This window comes from Seriola aureovittata, chromosome 4, assembly GCF_021018895.1.
Source record: "Seriola aureovittata isolate HTS-2021-v1 ecotype China chromosome 4, ASM2101889v1, whole genome shotgun sequence".
Taxonomy (NCBI): Eukaryota; Metazoa; Chordata; class Actinopteri; order Carangiformes; family Carangidae; genus Seriola; species Seriola aureovittata.
The window spans coordinates 19,599,243-19,607,964 of NC_079367.1; positions in this window are offsets into that span (position 1 = coordinate 19,599,243).

The window sequence follows — 8,722 nt, forward strand, 5'->3', positions numbered from 1 at the left end:
GTAGAAGATCAGACAAACTGTCAACCAACCACCAGGCTCATATTATATTTAAAGGGATATTTCACCAATTTAACACATCAAGAAAACTTTACTTAACATGGGGGTGGGGGGTGGGGGTCGTAGGTGGTATTGGATGGCTCTTTCTAAACTTTCTGAAGGGTCTAATAAAGCATGCAACCGTTGCATCATGGAAAGTGATCCACTGTTTCTGGAATCTGACCCATATGAGGGACTAGAACGCAGAATATTTCAGTTTCTGCAGCATCAATTTCAACCATTTTTTTCATAAATCAGTCCATCAGCTTTATGACAAAGCAAGACTAAACTGAAGTACACCTTTAAACACCACCCTGTGTCCAAGAAATTACATTTGCATGCAATAAATTTTCAATAGCATGTACTGTATGTTTTGAGAGAAAAACATGATCCTGCAGAGATTTGTGTTTCTAAAATAATGGGGAAACGTTTTTCATGGACATATCTGCAAAAGACGTGTTTCATCTGTTTTCCCTATTTTTATGGTGATGTTTAGGCAACTCAGAGTGCTTGGTTAAAGTTACGCGAAGGTTACTCTGATCCTCAGCACCAAAGTCCTGCACTCTCTGCATCCACCATCCATCCCAATCATAGCGCTGCACCTCTTTGAGTGGAAAAAAACAAATAATTTTTCCCTCACATCGGGCAAAGCAAAATAGAAGCATGTAAATGTGATTCTCAGGAGAAGTGAAAAGAAAGCTCTAAAAGTCTCCCTCCACTCAGATGTGTTCTTCTTATTGTTACCTCACTTGCTTTGACCTTCAAGTGCAGAATTATGTATGTGCAGAGTTTGACACTAGAAAGGTCTTTTGAAATGAATCTGCTGAAGGGGGAAAGTTTCTCTGTGCTCACCTTTAATCTCAGTTTATGACAAGTAAGAACAAAATCATGTTTTGACATCACAACCAGTCTGGGAGCTTGGATGTGATTACACACAGAAAATAATTTTTTTTTTTTTCTTTATTGAAGTAGGCAACATCTTGTGGCCAGCAGTTTAACTTTTGAAATGATTAATATTTGCACATTCTTTTTTTTGTCAGTGAGGTAGAAAGATTGGATGTAATTGTACAAAATTTTAACTTGGTAATTGACCATCTTTGTGGAAAAACCCTCGTCGTTTCGTCTCGTCGTCTCCCGCTTATCCGGATCCGGGTCGCGGGGGCAGCAGCCTCAACAGAGAGGTCCAGACGGCCCTCTCCCCAGCCACTTCCACCAGTTCCTCCGGGAGAATCCCGAGGCGTTCCAAGGCCGGCCGAGAGATATAATCCCTCCAGCGTGTCCTTGGTCGACCTCGAGGTCTCCTCCCGGTGGGACATGCCCGAAACACCTCCCCAGGGAGGCGTCCGGGAGGCATCCTCACTAGATGCCCGAACCACCTCAACTGGCTCCTCTCGACATGGAGGAGCAGCGGCTCTACTCCGAGTCCCTCCCAGATGACCGAGCTCCTCACCCTATCTCTAAGGCTGAGCCCGGCCACCCTGCGGAGGAAACTCATTTCGGCCGCTTGTACTCGCGATCTCGTTCTTTCGGTCATTACCCAAAGCTCATGACCATAGGTGAGGATCGGAACGTAGATCGACCGGAAAATTGAGAGCTTCGCCTTCCGGCTTAGCTCCCTCTTCCCCACAACGGACCGATTCAGCGTCCGCATCACTGCTGACGCCGCCCCAATCCGCCTGTCGATCTCCCGCTCCATCCTACCCTCACTCGTGAACAAGATCCCGAGATACTTAAACTCCTCCACCTGAGGCAAAGCCTCCCCCCGACCTGAAGCGGGCAATCCACCCGTTTCCGGCTGAGAACCATGGCCTCAGACTTGGAGGTGCTGATTTTCATCCCAGCCGTTTCACACTCGGCCGTGAACCGCCCAAGCGAGAGCTGAAGGTCGGCGTTCGATGAAGCTAGGAGGACCACATCATCCGCAAAAAGCAGAGACGAGATCCTCCCGCCACCAAAACCAAACCCGTCCACCACCCGGCTGCGCCTAGAAATTCTGTCCATAAAAGTTATGAACAGAACCGGTGACAAAGGGCAGCCCTGGCGGAGTCCAACCCTCACCGGGAACAGGTCCGACTTACTGCCGGCTACGCGAACCAGACTCACACTCCTTTGGTACAGGGATTTAATGGCCACTAACAAGGGGCCATCCACCCCATACTCCCGGAGTGCCCCCCACAGGGTGCCCCTGGGAACACAGTCGTAAGCCTTCTCCAAATCCACAAAACACATGTGGACTGGATTGGCAAACTCCCATGCTCCCTCCAGCACCCTAGCGAGGGTAAAGAGCTGGTCCACAGTTCCACGCCCAGGACGAAAACCACATTGCTCCTCCTCGATCTGAGGTTCAACTATCGATCGGACCCTCTTTTCCAGTACCCTGGCATAGACCTTACCAGGGAGGCTGAGGAGTGTAATTCCACGGTAGTTGGAACACACCCTCTGGTCTCCCTTCTTAAAGATGGGGACCACCACCCCGGTTTGCCACTCCAAAGGCACTGCCCCCGATGTCCACGCAATGTTGCAGAGGCGTGTCAACCAAGACAGTCCTACAACATCCAGAGCCTTGAGATACCCAGGGCGGATCTCATCAACCCCCGGGGCTCTGCCACCGTGCAGTTGTTTCACTACGTCGGCGACTTCTGCCCCAGAGATTAGATCATCCATCCCCAGGTCTCTTGGCTCTGTTTCCTTTACGGAATACGTGTTGGTGGGATTGAGGAGCTCCTCAAAGTATTCCTTCCACCGTCCCACTATATCCTCAGTTGACGTCAGCAGCTCCCCGCCCCCACTGTAAACAGTGTGAGCGAGTTGCCGCCTTCCCCCCCTGAGGCGTCGGACGGTTTGCCAGAACCTTTTTGGAGCCGATCGATAGTCTTCCTCCATTGTCTCAGCGAACTCCTCCCACGTCCGAGTTTTTGCCTCAGCAACTGCCGCAGCTGCACTCCGCTTGGCCCGCCGGTACCAGTCAGCTGATTCCTGAGACCCACAGGCCAACCACGCCCTGTAGGCCTCCTTCTTCAGCCTGACGGCTTCCCCCACCGCCGGTGTCCACCAGCAGGTACGGGGGTTACCGCCACGACTGGCCCCAGCTACCTTGCGGCCGCAGCTTGCAACAGCCGCCTCAACAATAGCAGAGCGGAACAAGGCCCATTCGGACTCAATGTCCCCCACTGCCCTAGGGATGTGGTCGAAACTCTGCCGGAGGTGTGCGTTGAAAATCATCTTGACGGGTTCTTCCGCCAGGTTTTCCCAGCAGACCCTCACAACCCGTTTGGGCCTGCCAGGTCTGCGCAGCGTCTTCCCCCGCCATCTGATCCAACTCATCACCAGGTGGTGGTCGGTTGACAACTCTGCTCCTCTCTTTACCCGAGTGTCCAAAACATGCGGCCGCAGGTCTGATGATACGACTACAAAGTCGATCATAGACCTGCGACCTAGGGTGTCCTGGTGCCAAGTGCACCTGTGGACATCCTTATGTTTGAACATGGTGTTAGTTATGGCCAAGCTGTGACTAGCACAGAAGTCCAATAACTGAACGCCGCTCGGGTTCAGATCGGGCAGGCCGTTCCTCCCCACCACACCCTTCCAGGTCACGCTGTCATTGCCCACGTGAGCATTGAAGTCTCCCAGTAGGACAATGGAGTCCCCTTTCGGGGCACTTTCCAGCACCCGTCCCAAGGACTCCAAAAAGGGCGGGTAGTCTGAACTGCTGTTCGGCGCATAAGCGACGACAACAGTCAGAACCCGATCCCCGACCCGAAGGCGCAGGGACGCAACCCTTTCGTCCACCGGGGTAAACTCCAACGTACAGGTAGAGAGCCTGGGGGACACCAAGAAGCCCACCCCGGCCCTCCGCCTCTCACCCAGAGCAACTCCAGCAAAGAGGAGAGACCAGCCATCTTTGTGGAAAAACTCTATCAAATATAAAATTGTTAGTCAAAGCAGAGTGTTATTACAAATTGTGCCCTGCAGATACATTTTTAGCAGTTTGTCTGCAGCTGATTTTTAAAAAAATTATTGCTCAAAAAGTCTATTGTAAACATCCTTTATATTGTACAGATCTACTTTCCCGATTAGGTTTGACCCATTAAATGTAAAAGACTTCTCTCATGTAATAGACTGTAGGCTAATTTTGCTTTAGATGACTATATGAAACTGGGGGTTGGTTTAGTGAATAAAATGTTATTGAGTAACAAAAAAGGTTTGAGAGTAAAATGTTGTAACCCTGCAGAAAATCTTGGCCAAAACTACAAATTTAAGGCAGGTTGTAACAAAACAAAAGTTCCTTGATTGTCATGTTATATTATCTCCATTAAATGATCCCCAGGGTGATCTCTCTGGTATTAACTACTGAGGCTCCCACATGGCCTTCTGGCACGTTTTCTCCCTCCAAACAAGTCGCCCCCGCTGACACCGGCCGCATTCCTCTTACAGGGGTCAGAGGTCGACTCCCCAGCCTTTACCCTGAATCCTGACAGCCGGTACCCTTTACAATTCAAAGAGGAGACCTCTATTTCCAGAGACCTCAGAGCAACAATGATGTGCTTGTGAGCAAGTACATCAAGTTTCCCAAGTAATGAATCGGCGTCCACAACTTCCACACTCATCCCTTACTCACTCACTTGAGATGAGTCAAAAAAAAAAAAAAAAAAAAAAATTAAGCACTCTGAGCCACAGGTTAATCACGAAGCCTGCAGAAACTACTTCATTTAATATTTCATCTCATATTTCTTTATATCCCTCTTTGTGGAAATGATCTTATGGCTCTGTGTTGCTCTTTGACGAAATATTGATGAACAAGAGCTTATTCAGTCACCTTGATCCCTGAAGTTCTCTACAAAACATCAGCAGAACCAATTTTACATCTAATAAGGAAATGTTGCCATGACATACACATCCTGTGCTCCCTCATTTACATATTATGACTTTATAAGAAAGTGGAACTTCTTAAAGCTTTTACTCCTGCAAACCAGTGGAGAATTAAAGGGCTGAGAGCAAGCTCTGCATTTTGATTCTCTGACAGAGAGACCAATTAAAAGTCACTGGTGTTGTCCAAGGCTGCAGGGCACAGACAGACTGACACCCTCGGTAGAAAACAGCCCGCTCAGGTGCATACGAACCAACAGCCTTTAAAGCAAGATTACTCCTCTCATATATCATCAGTCTGTGATGTTTAATGTTTCTAAGTGGTGTTTTGTTATCTAGAGCTATAATTTATACTTGCCATTTTCTGCCTCTGATTCTTTTACCTCAGTTCATATTTTCAAACTGAATTTCGCCCTGACTTGTTTCATACATCCTTATATGTAAATTTAGAGCGGTAACAATGTAGGGACAGGTGCAGAGAAATCAACAGCAAGAACAGAGCTAGTTTTTCCATTTGAGACAAGTCAGTCCCCTGTTTTCAAAACACATTATGGCCTGTGCCAGCCGTGTATCTAGTAACACAAGATTACAGCCAGCAAATGCGGTGCACTTATGTTCCACATAATGGGGACCTTTTCTGGGACATACCTGTATATGTAAGTACAAGATATAAATAAAGAAAGAAATAAAGGGATAATGATTCTGTTTTTAAAAGGGACATAATAAATCAATAAAACACATAAAATATCATAAATATTATATGTAATATAATATTTTGTATGAAAAAATATTCTATAATTACAAAGCGCAGTAATGTTGTTAGGGATTTGACGTTGATGATCTTAAGGGAACAGAAACAAGTCTACAGGATTTATATTTGCTGCTGCATTCAGAGTTTGTGATGGTTCAACTTTTTCAAATTCATGTGCTCACCAGTGTAAGTAGGATTCATCCTCTGGGAACCATGAATATGTCGATCCATTCAGACACATTTCAGTCTGGACCAAAGCGACTGATCGACTGATATTGCGTATTACATTTCTGATATTCATAGGTGTCAATTCCACTGGGGACACTTCAACACAAAGTGACGGCCTTGCTGATTTATTGAAATAAAATTAGTTATGGTGTAATTTATTTGCATTGTTATATTGGTACATAAAGACAGGGGAATCATATTGCAATAATAATATTGTGCATTACTGCTGTTGACTAAACCTGGGAAAAAGGATGAATGAATCAAACACTACATTTACTACTGGCAGTGAGCCACCAGGAGGTGGTTGGGGTAGATAGTGGGCATCCAAATTTCAATATTGTCACACCCTCCTAAACTGAAATCAGCTCCCTCCTACTGCCTGCACTTCTTCCCCTTTACGCACTGGTTGGTGCCCAGTAAACATTTCAGACACACCATATTTACAACATGTTTACAGTGAAAATCTCACGCTGTAGTCTCAAGTGTCGGTGTGTATACTTGTTTATTGAAGCAGTTTCTCTTAAATGGAGAAGCACACACTAACACGTTTGACATTTAACATGTTGTGTCATTAAACTGTATCACAGAATTACCCGGACGCGACATCAGCTGGCTTTTCTTTGGTCTGTACTTCAAGGTAATCAGGTAAATAAACAACCAAATGCTGCCGGGAATGCAAGGTGCATCCTCAAATGTGTCTGTTTGGGATTTTGCTTGTTAAGGGTCATATTATTCACCTTTTATCAATTTGTTTTCAAATGCACCGCCGTCTCTCAGAATATAATATTGTTCTTTGGGGTGTTTTTTCAAAATTGTATGTTTATTAAATGAATTTGAGGGTAGAAAATCCACTAGTACAACAGCCAGAATAGTAGGACCATGATTTACTGACAGTGCAGAGCCATCCCCGATTCAAATGCAAATCTGCTGAATGGAGGCTTTTAAACATTTGTTTAGAATAGAGGGTGAATGAAGTTCAACTCCGGTCCAGTCATGCATTAACTGGAGATAATCCAAGGCTGAAAATCAATAGAATTTTCAAAATGTAATGATTTTTGCTCTGTTTCAATATGAGAAAATGTAAATACCTCTAATATCGCCCCATTATATCCGTTATTACTGCATATTTAACTCGATCTGAATACATTTATTAAAAATCCAAACCTCTGTTGTTTGGGATTCTAGATGCTGAAGAACTGTAGCAAAACAATTCAGACAGGAGCCACTCCCTCACCTTAAATAGCTCTCAGCAAAATGCAGCAGATAAGGTTTGCTAAAAATGAGAGAAAACATGTCTGAAAGGGTATAAATCTTTAATCAAACGGTGGTGATGTGCCTTGCCTCCAGCACTCACAGTGCCAAGCTGGAGAGCAGATGCTGAGATCTCAGATCTTGCTTCCCCCAAAACAGGATAAATCCCCTTCTCCAGTACAAATGTGTCATGGGAGCAGCTCTCTGTGAACTGAAGCTGCTGTGTTTTGGGTTCCCTCCTCAGAAACTCCCACAGGGACATTGCACTATTTCAGCATTTTAAAAGGGTAAGGAACAGGAGGTAGTGAAGCACATACTTAGTCATTTTTGCCTCCAGTTAATTCTAAAACAGTCCTCGTATAAACATGCAAAAGCGAGATTGTTTATTAAGTTTACAGCAGATTGAGCATGAACTGAATGAGAAAATGACACTATAAATTTATGTAGAACTCATGAAAAATATATTTTTTTTATTGAGTCAGGTTTTGCAAATATACCCAGGTCCTATTTTATACAGATGTGTTTTTTTTTTTTAAATGACACTTTTATTGTAATAAATCTAAGTTCCTTGTACTTATTGATTACTTTCTGGAGTGCTAACCACAAGAGTGTCTCTCTTCTTCAGTAGTTTACATTACAGCCATCTTGACAGCATATAGATTTTATGATAAGTGCTGCTTTACGGTTGTAGTAAAAAGAGGAAGTTATTACTTATGAATGAAACAGATTAATGACCGTAAGAGATGGAAATTTCAGCAGGATAACCATGTAGTGCATTAGACTGTAGACATGGTTTCCTATGGTATGGCTGTCACCGTCAGTGAGTGCTATTTGTAAATGTGTTGCAAAGTGTTACAATACACTGACCATGCATTCATCATGGGAAAGTATTTTAGCAAAGCAGAGGCACTTAGTCACATTATGCAGGTTTCATGTGGCTGTGGAGCAAGAAAGATCATAAACTATACACAGAGAAAATCAGACATTTCTCCAATATGTTCCTATTGATGTAACTGCTGCTGCCATTCAAACACTGAACTCAATAGTAGGAAATCTTTGCAAATGTTCTGCCACGCACTCACACACGCAAACACACAAATCAACATGCCATAATTTCCCATAGTAAAGTGAACAGTGACTTCAAAGAGGTCATGTTCAACTTGGAGTGTTTACTTTTGCAAAATCAAATGCACATGCACCCACAGGAGCAGACACGTACTGTACACATAGTATAAGAAAGATGAAAAGAGAAAATAAACAGCAAACAAAGGAAGTTGGATTTCCGTAATTATATAAACATGAATATGTGCATAATTATAATGCACACATACAATATGAAGGGGGGGGGGGGGGGGGGGGGGGTAAAAGTCATATTATTGTATTCACAGCCCAATCAGCAAGCAGCTATTTCCAATGGAGGGAGAAAAACAACTAAGAGAAGATGCATCATGGTCAGTGTAATTAATTCATTGTTAAATGTTTCAAACGATACAAAACTGAACAGGAAGAGTTCGTCAGAGTGGGACAAAAGGAGCCAGATGCTGCAGTAAGAAGTAAGAGGGCAAGACAAAGGAAAGTCAGTGAATGTTT